The sequence below is a fragment of the Trachemys scripta genome, chromosome 2, assembly GCF_013100865.1.
Source record: "Trachemys scripta elegans isolate TJP31775 chromosome 2, CAS_Tse_1.0, whole genome shotgun sequence".
In the NCBI taxonomy this organism is placed as follows: domain Eukaryota; kingdom Metazoa; phylum Chordata; order Testudines; family Emydidae; genus Trachemys; species Trachemys scripta.
The window spans coordinates 244,540,656-244,564,454 of record NC_048299.1 but is presented as its reverse complement, the minus strand read 5'-3'; the positions used below and the strand labels follow the sequence as shown (position 1 = coordinate 244,564,454).

At 43.4% G+C, this 23,799-nt stretch overlaps 1 protein-coding gene and 1 long non-coding RNA gene across 9 annotated transcripts in view; one reads left to right on the top strand and one right to left on the bottom strand.

Annotated features, from left to right (window-relative positions):
• LOC117873704 overlaps positions 1-22,884 on the top strand; it is a 23,805-nt gene extending 921 nt beyond the window's left edge. The window contains exons 2-6 of the long non-coding RNA XR_004644785.1: positions 10,503-10,650; positions 16,406-16,484; positions 17,070-17,160; positions 18,968-19,209; positions 20,051-22,884. This is a non-coding gene — a long non-coding RNA (uncharacterized LOC117873704). The remainder of the gene's footprint in view (positions 1-10,502; positions 10,651-16,405; positions 16,485-17,069; positions 17,161-18,967; positions 19,210-20,050) is intronic.
• VPS13B (vacuolar protein sorting 13 homolog B) overlaps positions 1-23,799 on the bottom strand; it is a 948,921-nt gene that overhangs the window by 690,486 nt on the left and 234,636 nt on the right. The gene's annotated exons all lie outside the window — the stretch shown is intronic.

Genomic DNA, 23,799 nt, shown 5'->3' with positions numbered 1-23,799 from the left:
GTCTGTATATATTTTTATGCTCACGTCAGCCCCCCTACCAGGAAGAGGCTGGTGCTGTCCCTGTATGAAAGAAACAACAAAACCCCAAGTATTCAAGACAATCTGCAAAAGGATTAAGAATTTTGGAGCAAAGTTATCTGGTATGATAAAATATATAAACATCTTCCACCATGATGAAAATATCTAGAAAATATCTTCTCCGTACATGGGTAAGGAGAAAGCCTAGACATTCTACATGGGGCTAAGTACTTGTAGTCCAATTCAGAAGCTATAGCTACTTCAGAATGTGGCAGCCATAAGAACACATTACACTAATTCTCCAGAAACTCATCATCTTCCTCTTCATTTCTGTGTGTAACTCAAAGTGTTTAAAACTCTATATAATTTAAGTCCTGTTTTCCAACTCTTCCAGCATATGTAACCACAGCAACTGAGGCATTTGAGTTAATACTTGGTGGAAGGAGTTGAAATATGCTTTTTTTGAAAGTGCTGGAATGTTTCCTTCCCTAGTCTGACAGTGCTCAAATCTGTGTTCATGTTTACAGCATACTGCAAGGCCTAGCTCTTCTGTCAGTCATTTACCCTCAGGAGGCTGGGCTAGAATTATTCTTTATTCATGTCATAAAGACGTTTGCCATCTAAATTTACATGTTGTACAATAAATGAAGGTGACAAAAGAGTTGGGAGAGGATGGAATAGGGAAGGATAAGGGTTATAACAATGAAGGTTGTTATTGGATTGTTCTCTTTTGGGGATGGTCCTTTTATTGTTATCAAGATTAAATTTAATGTTTTTATTAGATTTTTAAGCATGCATTGAGACGTATTCAGAGGTTCGAATTTTATAAATAAACTATCTAAATGAATAAAAATGAATTTAATAAAGAAAAATGGTTTGTTCCTACTGTCAAGCATGGCAGAGTCACTGTCTTGGTGAAGACCACATCTCTTCTAAATATGTTGGCAAGCTGTGCTTTATTGGAAACATATGGGATATGTTTGAAGAGATAGTAGCATAAAAATTATACTACTGGAAAAGTAGCTTCACACCTCAAAACAGGCTTTCTAAAACCTTTCTTAAGGAAAGATCAAGCACTTAGCACCCTGGTGATCACAGCCACCTAATCTAAATCCAACAGAAGGAATTCAGAGTTAACTAAAGAAACCAGTAGCAAAGTAAACTATAGCAAGAAATAATCTAAGATGCATTTTGTGAACACCTGGGAGGAGCTATCTCCCATTTGCAAGAAATATACAGAATGTTTGAAAGAGGCTTCAATTTATAGCAAAAGCTAATGGTGTACACAATGTTAAACAGAAAGCAAAAAATTTTCTCTTACTTTTCAGTATATCTATACACTTTTTGTGAATTGCTCGGTCATGCCCCCAATTATATGATCTCTTTACAAGTTCAATTAAATCTAGTAAACCGCAATATAAATATACCATTATTATTAGTTTTGGGTTTGTTTGTTTTTTTGTTTCTGTTTTTGTTCTAGCATCTTGTAACTTTGTTTGACAACCAACTTAACCAAACACTTTATGATGCAACTGTATCTCTGTAAGTGTGTTTAAACTCCTGCCTATTGATGGCCCAAAATGGACTGCACAAATAATTAATCTTTGTTGGGATGAAAAGAAAGGGGAAGGTCAAGAAGGAATATCTTGAAGGAATGTGCAGACTATGAAACAATAAAAAGATTGTGGGGCAGAATGTCTTTGAAGCTGTGCAGTGATAGCATCTATCTTAACACTCGTTTATGTTGGCTCATTGCCCCGTAAATTGATATTTTTTGTTTATTCCAGTGGGATTAGACCATCCTGGTACCTTGTGAAATAGGTTTCGATCTAAAGAAACTAACAATGGTAGGTGCCAATTGCTCTACCTTTTCAGACAGTTACTGGTGGTAATTATTAGAGCTGGCACATGGATAGAAGCCTCAAGCGGCGAAGCGCGGAGGGGGAGAGAGAGGGAAGGGAAGATAAAGCCGCGATTGGCGGCACTTCGGCAGCAACTCTACCGCGCTGCTTCATTCTTTGGTGGCAAGTCCTTCGCTCCGAGAGGCACTGAAGGACCCACCATCAAATTGCCAAAGACCTGGACGTGCTGCCCCTTTCCATTGGCCGCCCCAAGCACCTGCATTCTTTGCTGGTGCCTGGAGCCGGCCCTGGATAGAGGAGAACCAGCTGGATCTTCTTCCCCCATTCAGAAGCTGCCAGCAGTCACATTGGTACCCTGGTGCAGGCAAGGTCAGTAATGCAGAAAGCACTTTACAGGCCATTGCAGCAAAGCAAAGGACACAAGCGACTTCCCCTCCAGCCCCCACACTGCACTGGGAAGAAGTGCACAGCTGGCTCTGTGGCTCCCATGGAGGGCTCCTTGGTTTGGGACTATTCCCCTGGGGGCTTATGCAGCTGTTTTGGAGAAATTTTGGGCCAGCTATACTGACAAAAGGAGCCACAATGCAACCCTGAACCTAGACCATCATTTCTTACAGGGTAAACAACACTGTAGAGAAGCACTTCCACTAGGATAGCTTTCATTACTTTAATGTCATTAAGGGTGTAGAAGACAAAGTGGAAGGTTTATCAATTAGATCTGAAAAAACTGAAGTTTTACAGAGACTTGACAATTTTTTAAAACTATAAATTAACAAGAATAGAGGGAGAACATAAGCTTGTCTACTGTCAAGATCTTCACCAAGCATTCTCAAAACTACGATACCCACACAAGGAAATAAAGAAACAAATCAACAGAGCCAGACGTGTATCCAGAAGCCTCCTGCTACAAGACAAGCCCAAGAAAGAAGCCAACAGAACTCCACTGGCCATCACCTACAGTCCTCAGCTTAAACCTCTCCAACGCATCATCAGTGATCTACAACCCATCCTGGACAATGATCCCTCACTTTCACAGACCTTGGGAGGAAGGCCAGTCCTCGCCCACAGACAACCCGCCAACCTTAAGCATATTCTCACCAGCAACCACGCACCGCACCATAACAACTCTAACTCAGGAACCAACCCATGCAACAAACCTCGATGCCAACTCTGCCCACATATCTACACCAGCAATACCATCACAGGACCTAACCAGATCAGCTACAACATCACCGGCTCATTCACCTGCTCGTCCACCAATGTTATATATGCCATCATGTGCCAGCAATGCCCCTCGGCTATGTACATTGGCCAAACTGGACAGTCACTACGCAAGAGGATAAATGGACACAAGTCAGATATCAGGAATGGCAATATACAAAAACCTGTAGGAGAACACTTCAACCTCCCTGGCCACACAATAGCAGATGTAAAGGTAGCCATCTTACAGCAAAAAAACTTCAGGACCAGACTCCAAAGAGAAACTGCTGAGCTCCAGTTCATTTGCAAATTTGACACCATCAGATCAGGATTAAACAAAGACTGTGAATGGCTATCCAACTACAGAGGCAGTTTCTCCTCCTTTGGTGTTCACACCTCAATTGCTAGCAGAGCACCTCACCCTCCCTGATTGAACTAACTTCATTATCTCCATACTGATTTATACCTGCCTCTGGAAATTTCCATTACTTGCGTCTGATGAAGTGGGCATTCACCCACGAAAGCTTATGCTCCAATACTTCTGTTAGTCTTAAAGATGCCACAGGACCCTCTGTTGCTTTTTACAGATTCAGACTAACACGGCTACCTCTCTGTCTACTGAGAGAGACATCTTAAAAGAAACAGAAAAGCCCTAGTTAAATGACTAAACTCCTTAGTTTACATTTTACAAGTTAGATAATACACAGAATGGGATTTTTACACTTCACACTACAGTGTTCTAAATATACCACAGTTGCAGACCTTTATTGCCAACAATATGCAATGAATTTGGAACAGATTCAAATGCAGGAAACAACAGGCCATAAATGTATTTTCAGTAGCAAATATAAAGCTTCAGAACAGCAACTGGCAGATGCTCACTGCTAAGCACCTACAATGAAAAATTATGCTTTAAAACTGGGAAGCATAAGACAACTTGTTGGAATGTAATTGGTTAGACAAAGAGTCTAATTTAGGCTTAAAGTAATTTATCGAGGAAAGTGCAAATTTCAGTATAGAAACATTTCAGAAAAGGAAAGGAAAGTTATTTAATTAATATAACTAGTGTTCAAAGAAATTATCAGTTTTTCTATGTAAGGGTGCTTAGTAAGAAACATTTATTTGTACCCTCAAAATGAGGTTTATGTATTGGATTTCTTGAGATGGCATGTTGGAATGCCAGAGGGGAACAGACAGTGATTGCAAGCAAGCAAGGCTGAATGAATCTAACTGCCAAACAATGAACAGCCATCATGGAGGCATTTTCCTAAATGGCCAACCTGGTCAATTGGGAAAAAACAGCCTAAGGCAGAAAGAAGACTTCACATCCAGGCCCTGTAACAAAGACCACTGAGTAATATTGGTTTCAGAGTAGCAGCCGTGTTAGTCTGTATCTGCAAAAAGAACAGGAGTACTTGTGGCACCTTAGAGACTAACAAATTTATTAGAGCATAAGCTTTCGTGGACTACAGCCCAGTTCTTCGGATGCATATAGAATGGAACATATATTGAGGAGAGAACACTTTAACCTGTCTGGTCATTCAGTGACAGACCTGCGGGTGGCTATATTACAACAGAAAAACTTCAAAAACAGACTCCAACGAGAGACTGCTGAGCTGGAATTGATATGCAAACTAGACACAATCAACAAAGGATTGAATAAGGACTGGGAATGGCTGAGCCATTACAAACATTGAATCTATCTCCCCTTGTAAGTATTCTCACACTTCTTATCAACCTGTCTGTACTGGGCTAGCTTGATTATCACTTCAAAAGTTTTTTTTCTCTTACTTAATTGGTCTCTCAGAGTTGGTAAGACAACTCCCACCTGTTCATGCTCTCTGTATGTGTGTATATATATCTCCTCAATATATGTTCCATTCTATATGCATCCAAAGAAGTGGGCTGTAGTCCACGAAAGCTTATGCTCTAATAAATTTGTTAGTCTCTAAGGTGCCACAAGTACTCCTGTTCTTTTTGAGTAATATTGAAATTCCACTCAGGCATACATAGCATCTTTCAGAAAAGGCTGAGAAAAATGGCAACAAATGGATAAACACACAGAGACAAAGCCTGGCCCAGGAGCGCCTTGACTTTCTTACAGAGTGTAAGAAGGCTCTGTTCTTTTTCTGAAACTCTAGAAGGAAGACCACCTAACTTAGCTTGAAATAAAAGTACATGTGTGTAAGCTGTTAATTATTTTGAAATAATGTTCTCTAATGCTTTGTTCCATTTGCTAATAAACATACTTGTTTTAAGAAGGCTGTTGGTCGCTGTATCACTGGTCACAGGACTCCAAAAAGAGGATCAAGCAGATGACTGAACCCGTCAGGTTTGTATGATGGTGAGCATTTGACATAGATGGGAAATTGTACCCAGATCCCCATATGAGAATTGTGAGATTTTAATCTCCTGATGGGTAAAGGCAAGAAGTCTAACACATGTAGGGGTGTACTCAGAGAAACCAGAAAAAGGACAGTTGGATTTCTTTAACGTTTTCCTCTGAATCATTAGGTACTGACCACTGTTAGAGAGAGGATACAGATCTAGATGAACCAGTGGTCTGAGTCACTATGGCAATTTTTATTTTCATACAATGTTAAGATGTTTAACTTAATTATTTTAATTAGTTTAATGGTCTTAGAACAATGACATTTTTCACCTTCCCATGGAATGACAAGGCTGACTGACAAAAACTAAGGACTCATTTCCCCCCTTGTTAATTAAACAAGCTACAACTCATGGATTTGAGGAGTCCCCAGAAAACAAACATGGCCCTTATGATTCTTAACTGTAACACAATTCTATAGAACTCACTCAGAGCTGCATTTCCCCTGAACCATCTTTCCATGCCCTACACATTCACCTTACTCTACCCTTAAAAAAAACAACAGGGAAAGTTGTTTTTTAACTATTTGTAAACTATTAGAAAAGCCCAACAAAAATCTGAAAGAGCTTCCCCTCCCTCCCAAAAGGTAAGAGATCTGAAGCCTGCTCACAGGAGAATTTTATCCAGAGTTGTAAGTAGGGTATGAATGAATGCTTCCCTGACAGCTAGCTGGGAGGGGGAGAGACTTTGGGTGTGTTTATGTAAATACAGTTTGCTCCTGCTCTGCTTAGATATTCAGCACATAGAACGGTGACAAAGTAATCAATTTTGGCTGGTGTTGGGTACAAATCACTTTAGTACTGAATGCAGGGGTAGTGAAATGCTGTTACCAAAATGTTGTAATTATTGTAGGAATACAAGGAAGCAGGTCTGTGCTTAACTTGTCCCAAATGACGGGGGGTCATCTTCAGCTGAAAGGACTCTGTTAAGCCAGGGGCTCGAATGCCAGACCCTTGTGAAAATAAGTGGAGGGGACAGGTATCTCAACTAGAAAGCTGCACACCCTCACCAAGGGTCCTCCCTGGACTGGTTTAACCTATTCCTCCCCACTGTTTAAAGAAAGAGCTAAATGGGCTTCATTAGGAGCCTCTTTGTTATTTTAAATGCTCAATCAGAGCTAAAAATCAGTTGTGGTGGGACTGTGTTCCATCCAGAGCTGACAATCACTGAGAGCTGAAATCACTTGAGATGGGGCAGTGTTTCTGCCCAGCCTCCAAAGATCTGAAAATCACTAAGACACTGATGTGCAGAGGTCACAACAGAGAGACAGGTGGCAGCAGAAGGTGATTGACAGTCAACTGGCAAACAATCAGAATGAGCAGCTGGCGGGGCGGCAAGGTGGCACAGCGAGCAGCTGGCGGGCAGCTGGAGGAGAGGTGCAGCGAGCGGCTAGCAGGGCAACTGGCAGAGAGGGGCCGCGGAGTGAATAAGGTGCCTCCTTACCTCCACCCATAGTGAGAGGTGAATTCTGCAAATGCACCTCTGAACTCTGGGTCTGCACTGACCAAGGACAGCAACTGTGAGTGAGGTGCAAAGAAGGGATGGGCACGTTAAAGCAATTTTTGGGTTGCTGGACTTAAGAACCTGAGGGGAAAAGGACACTGCCCAACTTACTTGTGAGTGGGTCTTTTGCTCATGGTTTATGTTTATAAAACCTGTTTGCCGTGTTTTCCCAAATTAACAACGAGTTACTTCTTTACTTTTAATAAAAGTTTATTTTCTACACTCAGACTCTGTACTTGTGAGTAGGGAAATAATGCCTCTCAGAGTCACCCAGAGGTGGTGTGTAATTTTCCCAGGTTACTGGGTGGGGGCTCGAGTCGGTTCTGTGTTGCATTAATGGAAAGGAACCCCTAGATATTGAACATGGCCCTGGTTGCTGCTGGCTCTGCCTGGCAGAAGGGTTACAGAGGGATGCTTCTTTTGTCCAAGTTCTGCTCCCATTTGGCTTGGGCGCATAAAAAGAACTGTTGCAGGGTTGAAAGCTAGACGAACCACCAGGAAAAACCTCAGTGCAGGACACAAGGGAAAAAAAACAGCTCATAAAAGGGGCAGAGCTGTAGAGAAGAGAACCCTCAGACTGGTAACGTTATTTTATCAGCCTTTACAGACAGACAGGCTGGATCCCCAGGTGATTAAGATTCCAGGTGGAGGTCAGAGAGCTTTTCTGTTTAGGAATCAGAACACTGTCCCCAATGAGTCAGTAACTCAGACAGGGAATTACTATCACCCTCCATCCCATCTTACTGAGGTGGGCTCCTACAGCTGATATAAGCTAGGCATAAGCTCTGGGGAAGGAAAGACCAAAGGGAAAAGTTCAGGACTGGAGAACCAGTTCTTGAGACTGAACTGGAAGTAATGGCATGCTAGAAATCAATTGATACAATCAGATCAAGTGGGTCTCTAGAACAATAGTTAATCATGCTGACTCCAAATATGAAAGTCTTTACAAATTTTTTTTTAACCATTTCACAACCAGGTTGGGGTGACTCACCTCCCCATGGACCATTTCTTAAATAAGTCAAGTAGAAACTCAAAAACCGTTCATCTGAGAGGAACAAATGTTACTAGCCCTGCAGCAGAGAGAATGGATTGCCTTTAAAATTCTAGGCCTCCTTTCTCCCAAGAGAAAAGAGAACGCAATATATTGGGTGTGGATGAGTGAGGAGAGCTATAGAAAATCTACCAGTGACAATGGGAAATTCCGAGGAATTGGTTTTGAAAATAAGACAAGTAGCCCTAAAAAGCCATTAGCTCAGGGGGAAGAGGAGGAATTCAGAACCTCACGCTTTAAAATACCTCCAAGGAATGAGACCAAGAGGGACTCTTTCTCCGGCTGTTCCACTGCTATTTTTCCATCTTAGAGCGTGCTTGGGTTTTTATAGACCACTTCTTGGATGGGGAATCTTTTGTAAGACCAAATCTTTAGTTATTTAAAAGTATATTCATTTAACCCTAATTTTCAAGAGCATTTAACATTATATGTTAAAAATGTGGCACGCTTAAAAATCTAAAAAAAATGTGGCACTTGCCAGATGGTTTTTACTTTAACTATTCAACAGCAAATGAAGAGTTAACTTCAGTAGTGTCTATGTGCCAAGAGAAGATCAAAGCCAACTCTGTAAATAACTCACTGTTACTAAGGAAAACTAGAACAGAGAGGGCAGCCAACAAGTGGAGAGAGGAAACATCAGAGGTGAGTATGCCCAAAAAAAGAGAAAGCAAGGTAGTAGAATGTCCCTGGGATCAGGTGCAGCAATAAAAAAGGAAGGTTAAGGATCAGATACAGCAGGAAACGGAGCACAGTCACATTACAAAGAGGAGAGTTAAGGATTGGATTTGTGTCTCATGCTGCCCCCAACACAAAGGAAAAACACCAAGCCAGAGAGAGAAAAAAGGCAAGGACAAGTGTAAGACACTTTTGATATGATCTGCAGCCCTCATGATATAGTCTCAAAAGAGAGAAGCTAAGTAAGTTCAGGTTAGGGACAGAACATATTTAGGAGGCTTCCAAAGGTGTTTCAGGAAATAGTGTTGATGACATCCTCCCTCTGAGTCAGTTCTATGCCAGTTCCACATCAAGTTGTTAAAGGATGCTGGGTACATGTAGGAATCATTTTTTTGGTCACATAAAGCTCAGGTGTTGACCACTTGTGGTCTTTCCACTTAGAACCCACTGACATAGAATGCAATTCTTCTTTGTTATTATACCACACAATAACACCCCCAGAGAGTGTTCAACTCTTCTCGTTTGTTTGAAAAGTGTTACAACACATCAAAGCGGAGAAAATTCTGGGGTACATCTTTCCCAGAATATTCTCTGTTGTGATGCCCCTGTACTTCAGAGCAGAAGTACAAAGGGGCATGCATCTTCTGGTGCATATTTGTCAAGCCAAAGAGATGTCTGGGAAAAGCAACAAACATTTGATTTCTCTCTTATTCTTTCTCCTCCTCAGATTTTATTTCACACAGACAGAAAAACTCTTCATTGAATAGCAATAACCTATACTCCTGTAGAATGATAATCTCTTTTCCCCACTTAGTAATTTTCCCCCCCAAATAAAGTTTCAAATTTTTGACCAAATTGAAACTTTAAATGTTTCATTTTAAAGTTTTCTACCTATTGTTGCCTGCTGATATTGATTGCTGTACAGATTTTTTCTATATTTTTTACACAAACCTTTATGAAAAACACAAAACATAACATAAAACTATTTTCAAACAAACTTTAGGTTTTGGAAAAATAATCTCCAGAAATCAGAACTCTCTCCTGTCCTGGGACATCACAAAAGAAGAAGTTACTCACTTTGTGCAGTAACAATGGTTCTTCGAGATGCGTGTCCCTGTGGGTGCTCCACTCTAGGTGTCAGTGCATCTCTGTGCTGGAGATTGGAGATTTCTCGCAGCAGTACTCGATCAGGGGAAGGGCACGCACAGGAGTCGTCTAGTACCATTGGCACCTCCTGTAACACGCGCTCCCCCGACCGTCCCCTCCATTCCTTTTCAACCGCAGAGCTCGGCTGTGTGAACTCCGAAGTAGAGGGGAGGAGGATGAGTAGTGGAGCACCCACAGGGACACACATCTCAAAGAAGCATCATTACTGCACAAGGTGAGTAACTTCTTCTTCTTCTTCTTCGAGTGGTGTCCCTGTGGGTGCTCCACTCTAGGTGCTTGTATAGCAGTACCCCACCAGAGGTGGTAGGGGTTCGGAGTTATGTATTAGTGTGTGAAGAGAGCACTGTAAGGCCAACAACAGAGTCTGAAACAAGGCCTTGAGTGATAGCGTAATGCTTTGCAGATGTCCAGGTTGCAGCTCTACAAATATCTATTAAGGGGACATTGTTCAAGAATGCAATCGACGTCACTATGGCACGCATTGAGTGGGACCAGATGCCCACGGGGGGGGTTCTTTGTGATGCAGGTGTTAGCAAGTTTGAATACAGCTAGAGACACATTTAGAGAGTCTCTGGGTCGATATTGTAGAGCCCTTGGATAAGTATTTAGTAATACCTGTTTTGCTTTTTCTGAACAGTTAAATTCCCCATGTTGGAACCAGAGAGGAGCCACGCTTTGAGATGGAGTTTCGCTGGGTCTGGATAGAGCATCAGGCCTTTGTTCTGGGACAGTAGATCCGTCTAGAAAGGCAGCAGTTGTGGGGCACAGACTGCTAGACATGAGAGGTATGGAAACCAAGTCTGTCTGAGCCATGTAGGGACAATGAGAATGATGTATGCTCTGACAAGTCATATCTTGCGGATGACCCATGGGATCAGTGGTATCGGCGGGAAAGCGTACACGAGTGACGCATTCCATGGGATGAGGAAGGCATCCCGTAACAATCCCAGTGCCAGGCCTGTCCTAGAGCAAAATTTTAGTGGACATTTGTGATTTGTCGCTGAGGCGAAAAGGTCGATTACTGGGTGACCCCATTTTTGGAATATTGTGTCGAGAACACTGTCATGGATTTCCCACTCATGTTCCTGTGAGAAGTGCCTGCTGAGGTTGTCGGCTATAGTGTTTTGGCACCCTGGTAGGTATGATGCTGTGATGTTTATATTGTTGCGGATGCAGAAGTTCCATACATTCATGGCTTCTATGCATAGCGAGTGAGACCTGGTTCCTCCTTGGCAACTGATGTAAAACATGCACGCCACATTGTCGGTGAGAATAGAGATTGAGGTTTCTCATATGAGTGGGAGGAAGTGTCGGCATGCATTGTGTACCGCACAGAGTTCCAGGAGATTGATATGTAGTAGGGGTTCCGTCGCAGACCACTTGCCTTGTACATTGTGGTGGGCGCCCCAACCTATCAGGGAGGCATCTGTTGTAATAGTCACTGATGGGGGTCTTGTTGAAAGGGAACCCCAGCGCATACATTCCTTGGCTGTGTCCACCATTGTAGGGAGAGGATAACCCTCAGTGGTAGTATCACACGTCTGTTGAGAGTGTTTGCTGCTGGGTGCATAGACCGTGCTCAACTAGTGCTGTAGACAGCGCATATGGAGTCTGGCATACTTTACTACGAAAGTGGTAGCTGCCATATGTCCCAGAATCTGAAGACATGTCCTCACTGAAGTTTGTGGGCTGATGGTCACCATGGAAATAAGATTGGTCAATGTAGTGAATCTGTGGCAATATTGCTTTGGCTTGTATGGAGTCTAGGTCAGCTCCGATAAACTCCAATTACAGGGTTGGTTCCAGCATGGACTTCATTTCGTTTATCTGTAAACCTAGCTGGTGAAACAGGTTTATTGTGGTCTTCAGCATGCCTGACATTTCTTGTCGGTTGGCACCCTTGAAAAGGCAATCGTCCAAATAGGGGAAGATTATGACTCCATTGCGTCGTAAATGTGCTGCTACTACCGCGAGCGTTTTGGAGAATACGCGGGGAGCAGTGGATAGTCCGAAGGGAAGGACCCTGTATTGGCCAAACTGGAAAGTCTCTAAGCAGAAGAATAAATAGATACAAATCTGACATCAAAAATCATAACATTCAAAAACCAGTAGGAGAACACTTCAATCTCTCTGGTCACTCAATAACAGACCTAAAAGTGGCAATTCTTCAACAACAAAAACCTTCAAAAACGGACTCCAATGTGAAACTGCAGAACTGGAATTAATTTACAAACTGGATACCATCTGATTAGACCTGAATAAAGACTGGGAGTGGTTGGGTCATTACAAAACCTAAACCTAATTTCCCCCTACTGTTACTCACACCTTCTTGTCAACTGTCTGAAATGGACCACTCTCATTACCACTTCAAAAGTTATTTTTCCACCCTTGGTATCCTGCTGTTAAGTGAATTGTCTCGTTAGACTGACCTCACACTTGGTAAGGCAACTCCCTCCCATCCTTTCATGTATTTATACCTGCTCCTGTATTTTCCACTCCATGAATTTGATGAAGTGGGTTCTAGCCCACGAAAGCTTATGCCTAAATAAATTTGTTAGTCTCTAAAAAGTGCCACAAGGACTTCTTGTTGTTTTTGCTAATACAGATTAACATGGCTACCACTCAAACCTGATTCCTTTTAAGAATCTCACCACCATGGCACTGGAAAACACTGATCTTCCACGAATGGGTCGATGAAAAGGTGATATCGCTGCTAGATGTATCCTCAATTAGCTAAACATAAGGCCCAACTACTGAAGATGCAGCAAAGATGTCTTGGATACTAGCCAGAGTTAGCTGAATTCAATAGGCCAATGACCACATTGATACCCACACAAGGAAATAAAGAAACAAATCAACAAAGCCAGACGTATACCCAGAAGCCTCCTGCTACAAGACAGGCCGAAAAAAGAAACCAACAGAACTCCACTGGCCATCACCTACAGTCCTCAGCTTAAACCTCTCCAACGCATCATCAGTGATCTACAACCCATCCTGGACAATGATCCCTCACTTTCACAGACCTTGGGAGGAAGGCCAGTCCTCGCCCACAGACAACCCGCCAACCTTAAGCATATTCTCACCAGCAACCACGCACCGCACCATAACAACTCTAACTCAGGAACCAACCCATGCAACAAACCTCGATGCCAACTCTGCCCACATATCTACACCAGCAACACCATCACAGGACCTAACCAGATCAGCTACAACATCACCGGCTCATTCACCTGCACGTCCACCAATGTTATATATGCCATCATATGCCAGCAATGCCCCTCTGCTATGTACATTGGCCAAACTGGACAGTCACTATGCAAGAGGATAAGTGGACACAAGTCAGATATCAGGAATGGCAATATACAAAAACCTGTAGGAGAACACTTCAACCTCCCTGGCCACACAATAGCAGATGTAAAGGTAGCCATCTTACAGCAAAAAAACTTCAGGACCAGACTCCAAAGAGAAACTGCTGAGCTCCAGTTCATTTGCAAATTTGACACCATCAGATCAGGATTAAACAAAGACTGAATGGCTATCCAACTACAGAAGCAGTTTCTCCTCCTTTGGTGTTCACACCTCAACTGCTAGCAGAGCACCTCACCCTCCCTGATTGAACTAACCTCGTTATCTCCATACTGATTTATACCTGCCTCTGGAGATTTCCATTACTTGCATCTGAAGAAGTGAGGTTCTTACCCACGAAAGCTTATGCTCCCAATACTTCTGTTAGTCTTAAAGGTGCCACAGGACTCTCTGTTGCTTTTTCCACATTGAAAAACACTTCCACTTTGTGGAGTAGGCCATCCTGGCAGAGGGTTTTCTACTACTGAATAGGACTTGTCAAACAGCCAACAAACATTGCTCTTCCTCCTCATTCAACCATGGAGCAACCACGCTGTGAGATGCAGGGAGCTGAGTGTGGGATGCAAAGTGAGACCATGATACTTTGAGAGCAGGTCAGGATGGAGAGGAAGGGATATGGAAGGCTGAATCAATAACTCAAGAAACTCAGAAAACCAACACTGCCTCAGCCATGCTGGGGCAATGAGGATGACCGTGGCCAGATCCACTTTCACCTTGAAGATGATCTGTGAAATGATCAGGATCAGAAGAAAACCATATAGGAGAGTCAACTGCCATCTGAGGTGGAAGGTGTCAGTCAGGAATCCCGGAATGAGGCCCCCTCGAGAGCAGAATACACAATATTTACAGTAGCAAATCGGTCAATCGTCAGGATGTCCCATGCTGTAAAGATGACTCGCAAAACACTGGGATTCAGGGAGCACTCGTGATTCTGGGGAAAATTCCCGCTGAAATGGTCTGGGAGTTCAATCTGGACCCCAGGCAAGTGATCCACTATTGGAATGATACCCTCTTCAATGCAGAACTGCCACAGCCTGGTTTTCTCTTGGCAGAGCATCCTGAAGCATGCTCCCACTGTTCACATAATACATGATGGTGATATTGACGGTAAGTGTGTGAACCACTGAACAATTGATGTGATCTAGGAAAGCATGACAGGCAGTGTAGATGACCTGAAGATCCAGGACATTGATATGCAGCGAAGCTGCCTGCGCCAACCACAGACCCTGAACCTTCAGTGACCCCACATGCACTTTCCAACAGGGAGACGTTGGTGACAACAGTCCTGGCTGGTAAAGGCTGGACAAAGGGAACGCCTTGACACACATTCCCCAGAACTGTCCACCAGTGCAAGGAGTTCGGGATCAATGGAGCGAGGCGGTCCAACCTGTCCAAGGAGTGAAGGGTCAGATAGTAAACTGTACTGAGTCACATTTGGAGAGGGCAAAGGCGCAACCTTGCAAATTGAACCTCTTGCATTCATGCAGACATGTAGCCCAAGAGCCTCAGGCACATGCAAAATGTCATGGAAGGTTGAGACTGCTGACCAAAACAAAGGTGACTAATTGTCTGGAAATGGTCAGTCTTCAGAAACATACACAAAAACTCATAGAGGGCCCCAATAAATGTGATTTTCTGAAGGGGGGACGGGACCAATGTTAACTTTCTGATGTTTGGGATGAGACCCAGATGATCAAGTAAGCACAGTGTAATCAAAACATGAGAAGAACTTCTTCTCCGGACTTGCCCCTTAATAGCCAGTCATCCAGATACAGGAAGATATGGATTCCCTTCTTCCTGAGGTATGCTGTCACCACAACCTTACATTTGGTAAAAACCCAGGGGCAGAAGACAGACCAAAAGGAAGGACCTTTACTGAAAATGACTGTTTGCCACGATGAACTGGAGAAATCTTCTGCGGCTCAAGAGAATCGCCACATGGAAATAAGTGTCCTGAAGGTCCAGAGCAGCAAACCAGTCGTTCTGAGTTAATGCAGGGAGAATAGTTGTTAGAGTGACCATTTGGAACCTCACGTATCTGACATATATGGCGAGATTGCAGAGGTTGAGGATAGATCTTACCCAGGCCCTCCTTTGGATTTGGGAACCAGAAACTGAACAGAAAATACCAGAAAAAAATGTGACTCTGGTGCTCCAGAGGAGCCTCCCACACTGTTCCCAAAGCCAGAAGAGACTGGATCTGCTCAAGGACCAGTATCTCATGAGAGGGGTCCCTGAAGAGGGACAGGGAGAGAGGGGAGAGAGGAACTGGACAGCATAGCCCAATCTGACAGTCCTTAGGACCCAAATGGTGTTAGCAATTGAACCCCAAACATTGAGAAAATGAGCTAGCCTGTCTCTGAACAGGGGGCTGGGAGTAATAGAAGTCATGATTGGACCACTGCTCTGGACCAATGAGTCAAAATAGGTGCTGGAGAGGTACTGGGGGAGGGTGTGTGGATTGGCCAGACCCAAAACCTGAATGCCTCCACCTCTGGAACCTATGCCCCTTTCTAGGGTCATCTTGCTGTCTGAGGGGAGGGAAAAACCACCCAAAGGGACATTGCAGGTGGTACAGTTGCTGCTCTAGTTGGTTACAGAGCGGTGCACAGCCAACCATCCCCCAGTTCCTTCTCTACTTCAGAGAATCGGCGTGAAACTCCAGAATAGAGGGGAGGAGGGAGGGTAGTGGAGCACCAACAGGGACAACCATCTCGAAGAACCTCAGTTATTGCACAAGGTGGGTAACCTTTTCTTCTTCGAGGAGTATCTCTGTGAGTGCTCCACTTTAGGTGACTGTTGAGCAGTGCCCCTCAGTGGAGGGGAGAGGCTTCGGAGTTGGTCTATTGATGGTGAATAACACCGTAAGTCCAAACTGAGCATCTGATGCTGATTGTTGTCATATAGCATAGTGTTTAGTGAAAGTATGGGCTGATGCCCAAGTAGCTGCTCTGCAAATGTCAGAGATAGGCCACAGATGCTGCTAGCGCTCTGGTGGAGTGTGTGCAAACTCCCGGTGGAGGTTGCAGATTGCTGTTTTGGTAGCACAAATGGATACATCCAGATATCCATTTGGATAGTCTCTGTTTTGAGATGGTTTGGCCCCTTGAGTGTTCTGTTATGGAAAAGAATAATCTAAGTAATTTTCTGAATGTTTTTGTTCTTTCTGTGTAGAAAGTTAATGCTCTGCAAATGTGTAGCGTGTGGAGTGAGGCCTTCCTCCTGTCAGCATATGGCTTCGGGAAAAATACAGGTAATTAGATGGGTTGATTTAAATGAAAAGGGGAGGCGACCTTGGGTATAAACTTAGGATGTGGTCATAGGATTACTTTATCCTTAAAGAACGTTGCATAAGATGGGTGAGCCATTAAGGCATCTAATTCTCCCACGCATCTTGTGGATGTGATGACAATGAGGAAAGCCACCTTCATTGATTAATCCAACAAAGAGCAAGTTGCAAGGGGATCCATCAGTTTTCCCAAGAGTCTGCACAGAACAAGGTTGAGGTCCCACATGGGTGTAGGGATTCTTAGTGTGGTATAAGTGTTTTCTATGCCTTTAAGGAAGCATTTAATTGTCGGGTGAGCAAATATAGTGACTCTGTCCACCTTGTTGTGGTAGGAGGTAATGGCAGCCACGTGTACACTGATGAAGCTTGTGGATAGCCCCAATTTGTAAAGTCCCAGTAGATAATCGAGGATTCTTGGTGGGGGGGCCAACTGTGGAAAGATCGGTTTGTCCTGGCACCAGGCGCAGAATTGTTTCCACTTATGGATATATGTCTTTCTTGTGCTGTCACCGACTGTTCAGTAATATATCTTTTACTTCCTCAAAATAGTCCTTCTCGACCCCCGTCAGCCATGGAGTAATGAGGCCTTGAGGTGGAATACTGCAAGGCTGGGGTGACGTTCTGCATCTTGTGATAGAAGGTGAGGCATTAGGGGAAGGGTTCATGGTGGTGTCACTGCCAGCTGATGCTGGTATAGGAACCACATTTGTGTGGGCCATGTGGGTGCAATGAGAATGACCCTGGATTTGTCCTGTCTGATCTTGTGACTGACTCGGCTTAGAAGTGGTGTCGGGGGAAATGCATACATCAGTGGCTCCTCCCATTTTATGCGGAGAGCATTCTCTAGGGAGTGGTGTCCCAATCTGGCCCGGGAGCAATATTGTGGGCACTTGACATTCTGAGCTGTTGCAAATAGATCTAAGATGGAGAACCCCCACAGTTTGAATATGGATTTGAGAATTCCTGGATCCTTCTCCCACTCGTGGGTTTATGAAAAATACCTGCTTAGTTGATCCGCTGTTGTATTCTGACATCCCGGCAGATAGGATGCGGATATCTCTATGTTGTTGGTGATGCACCAATTCCAAAGGTGTATTGCCTCTGTACATAGGGAGTATGATCGTGCTTCCCCATGGGGAAGGAAGGAGCTTGCTGTGGCACCAGAGTTGCCAACACCTGATGTTTTGGTACGGGGAAGACGAAAGGGACTCCTGAGCAGACGTTCTCTGGTTATGTCCACCATGTTAGCAAGTCTTTTATCCTACATGGCATTGTGAGGCGTCTGTTGAGAGAGTGTCTGTGCGGTATATACACTGTTTGAAGCCAGGCCTGCAAGCATCGCATGTGGAGTCTGGCATATTTTACAACAAACATTGTCGCTGACATCTGCCCCAAGAATTTTTAGCATATTCTGATGGATGTTTGTGGGCTGTCCATCGCTGTTGAAATTAGGTTGACTAGAGTGAGAAAGCGTTGTTGAGGTAACATTGCTGTTTCTGTGAGACAATCAAGATATGAATTCCAACTTGTGGCCTTTTGTACATTTATTGGTAACCCTAGGTCTGTGAACAGAGTTATGTTCTGCACGGTGTTTATTGCTTCTTGCTGCGTTGGTGCCCTTATCAGACAGTCATCCAAGTATGGAAATTTCATCACTCCTTGTCTGTGGAGATGAGCTGCAACGACAGTGAGAACCTTGAAAAAAACTCTTGCGGCAGTGGAAAGGCCAAAGGGTGTTACACTCTATTGGAAATGCTGTTTCCCTAGGGTGAATCTCAGGAAACTTCTGTGTGACTGGTGAATGGTAATATGAAAATAAGCGTCCTAAAAGTCGTTGGCCGAGAGGCAATTTCTCTTCTGTAATGCCAGAATTATTGTGTTTAGATCACCATTTTGAAATTTTGTGTTCTCATCGATCTAGGATGGGCCTCCACCTGCCAGTCTTTTTCTGAGTTAGAAAGTAATGTGAATAAAAACCTCTCCCCCTGTGTTCGGATGGTACTTGTTCCACGGAACCTAATTGTACAAGGTGGTTTATTTCCTGTTGTAACAGGTGCTCATGAGAGGTGCCCCTGAACAGGGAGGGGGAAGAGAGGGTAGGTGGGACAGAAATAAAGGGGATAGAGTAGCTCTTCTGGATAATCTCGAAAACCCATTTGTCTGTTGTGATGGTGTTCCAGGCTAGGTAGTATGGTGACAGACAGTTTTTGAATGGATGGGGGACCGTTTCTGGTTCCGGAATCGGTGTGTGTGGCAGTCTCATGCCTTCTACCACACCTTCAAAATTATTATCTGGAGGTGGATAGTTGAGACGTTGAAGGTTGATCTTGGTTCTGCCGATGTCTGTTCTGTTTTCATTTATGCCAATGGTATTATCTTTGGGGCTGGGAGTATGGCGTAGATGGGAATCTCTGATTGTAAAACGTGCTGTTTCTTTTTGTTTGCAGGTACCTAAATGCCAAGGGTTTTCAAAGTCGCCTTTGAGTCCTTTACGGTGTGTAGTGAAACATCGGTTTTGTCTGCAAATAATTTCTGTCCTTCGATGGTCAAGTCCTTGGGAATCTGGAGAGATGGAGCCAGGATGCACGGCGTGCATGAACACAGATGTGGCGATGGATCATGCTGCCATGTCTGCAGAATCAAGGGAAGCCTAGAGGACTGTCCTGGCAATCAGAGACCGTTCAGAAAGGTTTGCTTTGTACTGTTCTTTTTTGTCATCTGGCAAATTTTCAATAAAGGTTGACATTTTGGAGAACAGATTGTGTGTACATTTAGCCAGAAGAGCCGAATAGTTACCTATGCGGAACTGAAGTGTAGCTTTCCACCCAAAAAGGTCTAGCCTTTTCCAATCCTTATTATATGGGGTCGTTCGGGATTGATTGCCTCCACCACTAAGGAGTTTGGTGCAGGGTGTGTGAATAAAAATTCAGCTCCTTTTGCTGGCACATATTTTTTGTCAGACCTCTTACATGAGGGTGGTGCAGTAGCTGGAGTCTGCCAGATGATTGTTGCAGGCTCCATAATAGCATCATTTATCGCCAGGGCTATCTTTGCTGATGAGGATGCCCAGAGTATGTCCATGAGCTTATGTTGGGATTCTGGTAGGTGAGCCAACGAAACATCTAGGGACTCAGCAACCCTTTTGAAGAGGTCCTGAAAGGATCTGAAATCATCCCCCTTAGTGGTGGGGGGGGTGGCATTATTGTTTCATCTGGTGATGAAGGTGAGAGATGAGTAAGGAGTGAAGTATCATGTTTGGCTGTGTCCTCAGATTCCTCAGTGTCTTCCTGAAAGGCTACAGAAAATTTAGCAGTGTTAATTTTCTTTTTATTTGATTTCATATTAAATAGACATCTTAAACAGTGCACCTTGTTAATTATCCCTTGTTTTAATACTCTTTTTTCTTCTTCCATACCTATGGTAACTTTTAAAAATATATATATATTATATCTGTGCTTTTTGTTTTTACTGGTGGCGCACATGCGGCATTACCTCGATATTGATGCATATAAAATTCATTCTGCACACAGATGGAAAAATCAGAGGGAACATTGTCGATGGTGCTGAGTCTTGACTCTCCGAGGATCCTGGTACTGATATGATGAGAAGGTCCCAGGCAGCTGCAAACACCTCAGGAGTTGATGGCACCACCAACTGGCTCGTGTGTTGTCTATTCTAAGATTGCTAGTTTGTAGGTATCCAAGGAGCTTGCCGTGGCACCAGAGTTGCCAACACCTGATGTTGTGGTGCACGGGGAGACAAGCGATCCAGCGTGGATCTCACTCTTTCCCTGTCTCCCTTTGATTTCGGCACCAGAGAACTGGTCTTCTCCTGGGACTTGAGGTGCTTCTTAGGTACTGGGGAGGCCAATCAGTGCCTAGAGTCCTGGGTCAATGGAGAATCACTCTGCACTAAAGCTGAGCTGCCTGGTGCTTAGTCCAAGTGCGGCTCCAAAGCTGGTCTTAAAGCTGTCTCCATGAGAAGGACCTTCAGTCGGGCCTCTCGGTCCTTCTTGGTCCAGGGCCTGAAGTCCCTCAGATTTGGCAGCAGTCTTTCCTATGAGCTTCCCCCAGACACTTGAGACAGCTTGAGTGGGGGTCGTTCAAGAGCACAGGCTTACCGCAGGCAATGCAGGGCTTGAAACTTGGAGACCGAGGCATGCCCCGGCATCGGGAAGGCGGACAACCCCGCAACTTAAGTGTGGAGGCATCCAAGCTAAAACCGCAAACTACTAAAAACCACTCTAACTGTAACCGCTATTTACACTAAACATGTATGAAAAAAACCACTAGGAGAGAATTGTCTAAGCAATGAAGGATTCCAGACAACTGTCACGGGTGGTAAGAAGGAACCAAAGGGGAACGGGGTCAGCATGGCCCTTTATACTGGCACCATGTGCACGTGGCACCAGAGGGTGCTAGAGTCAACTTGACGGATACTGCTAGGGGGAAAATTTCCAGCAACTGCGCTCTGAGTGCGCACACACCTATGTGGGAATAGACATGTGCAAGTACTCTAAGAAGAATCCCACTTATGGATAAACTCAGTGAAAAGAGGTACAGGCACAGGAACATCGAATCTAAGGCGCACTTCAAGCTGAAGAGAAGAAAGAACTGGACAGCAAGAGTGGAGCTGAATTTACAGCCAAGGAAAGGAAAAGCTGAATCTTCTCTGAAGTGACACAGAGTAGTGATTGTAGAATAATCTCTTTTGTTTTTGTTAATAACAATGCACTTGGTACTAGCTGCACAGCATGTATGAGCTTACAAAGGTTAATGAATTGGTAAACTATAGATTATTATTATAAATAGTAAGCCTTTGGTAATATTCAAAATAATTTATGCTCCTTGTAAAATTTTTGTGTTTTTGCAATTTAAAAAATTTAAAATTTTTAAAATTTAAAATGGTCTCTTTTATCTCTGCCTCTCCTCACAGTTAACATAGCCTAGCTGCGTCATCACATGATCATTTACGGACAGGGAGGAGGTCATTCACTGGAGGAACAAGTGCTGCCTCTATACCATGACCAGATTTAAAACCTCCTTGAGAGGGACCCAGAACACTGGCAGCTGATTTTTCATTAAAATTGATTTGTGCTAGTTTCTTGATTAACATGCTTAGAAATCAGAGATTAGACATTGGGCAGTAGTTTGAGCAATTACTCTCATTAAGTGATGGTTAGACTACTGTATGTATTAAGGTGGGTGGCAAATTTTTCCCATCAAAGGAGATGTCAATAATCACATTTAGTCATGATCCCAGCATTCTCTTCTTTAAAAAAAAATTCCTATCCAGGAAGGCAGGGATCAAAGTCACATAGGTGGTCTGATTGCCATCAGTGCTTCCATGGCCACTATTTGTCCAAATTAACCTAATTCTTAGAGTAAGCCCTGTCTTTGGCTTGTTTTTATTCTTGGTAGCCTACCCATTATATACACAGGAGTCTATGTTATCCTAAAAACACAAACACTCAAGGCTAAACTGTGCCTTCTACAACTATATAACTCTATTCAAGTTAATGGCTGCGGTATTAATCCAGTAGTGCTTATCTTTTAGGCCAAAAGCTAATCATTCCTTTCCTTTTCCATGTGTGACAGGGTGTACCAGGCCTCTGTGGCCACTTGCTGGAGGTTCTGCAGTCCTACCTCACCCCATCCTAGGAAAGGAGCAGCGAAGGTGGGTCTTCCAGACCTGCTTAGAGAGGCAGCATAGAAGCAGCCAATCAGAGCCCAGCAGGCTCAGATTTAAAAAAGCTGCTGGATCTGAACAGTGCAGTTCCTGGCTGGGACTAGAGAGGAAGGAAGGGTGCTCTGCTGTGGCCAAAGGATCTTAACGGGCTGCCTTTACTGGGCCTGGGAGAGAGGACTTGAGAACTGTAACCTTAAGTAAAGGGTGAAAGGAAAGGGATGAGGCGGGAAGTCCAGGGAAAACAGCAGCAACCAGTCAAAGAAAGCAGTACGCAGCTGCTGTTCATAGGGTCCCTGGATTGGGACCCGGAGTAGTGGGCAGGCCCAGGTTCCCCCATTGGCCACTGGGAAAGTGGCCTAAGCCCCAAGCGAAGGGCTGGATTAAAAAGGGCCCAGACGTTGGGCTGAAGACCTTGGTGAGGGCAGATAGTTCTAATGGACTTTTGCTACACTGGAAGGGTTAATCCATATTGATGGTGTGACTTAGCCAGAGGGTTGAGCAACTGAAGACCTGCCTAGTGAGGTTGGCAACCTGCAAGGGGCAACATGAGCAGAAAAAAAGATTGCAGCACCACACACAGCCAATAGGAGGCACTCAGGAGATGAGTGTCCCCCATGACACCATGTTACTGACTTTTTATTTATTCTTTTTCATTGTATTACTGAGCCCCCATTTTTTCATTTTCAGCAAATGTGACCATTTCATTTGTGGTCCAAAAGTAAATTAAAAACGATTTTAAAATATGTTTGTTTTTCTTTTTTCCCCTATCACGTTTACAGGGTGGAGTTAAGGTTGTTTGAATACCTCAATTGCACATTTCCTTACTGTTTATTTTACTGTTTGTAACATTCTTTAATTTTGTCTTTGAATTTTTATTTAGGTTAACAAACTTACAAATATAAAGCTCTTTAATGTACATATTTTGACTGAGCAACATGAATTTCAACAAAATTAATAAGAAAAGTCTGAAACTGTTAATTAAAATTGTTTAACCACTGTGCTCTATACACACACTCCATATGTATGTTCCTTTTTTTCTTTTCTTTTTTTTTTAATTTTGTTAATTTTTCAGCAGTGCTGGGTCACTCCAGAACCACTGCTGTAGTAGGAAGACACTAGAAGCTTCTTCATAATCCAGATACCAATGGTGATTATAAGAGTAACACACTGTCACATTCATGCTGAGATCAATGTTGTTATCTCTGCAATGCACCCACATCTTCATGTTTTAAAAAAATTCTTGAAGATAAGTCTTCTTCATAACAATTAAAGGTGATATGATCATATATATATATTAATCAATTAACATATCTGAATTAACCATAATTTGATGCTAAGCTGTATTTCCAAACTATCTGCAGATGATTATTTTCTACCTAATTTCAAATGTACTACTTGCACAGAAGTTAACTGTATATAAAAACCAGTACTATTTATGCATTGTATGCAGAAACCTACATAACGGATCAGAATACATGTGGGTACAATCATCCATGAAAGACAGCAAAATGTTTATACTGTGCAAGTTTCATACAGCTGTGCTCTGCCACTCCCAAGCAATTACTCAAGAGAATGCACTCTTGCACTTTGA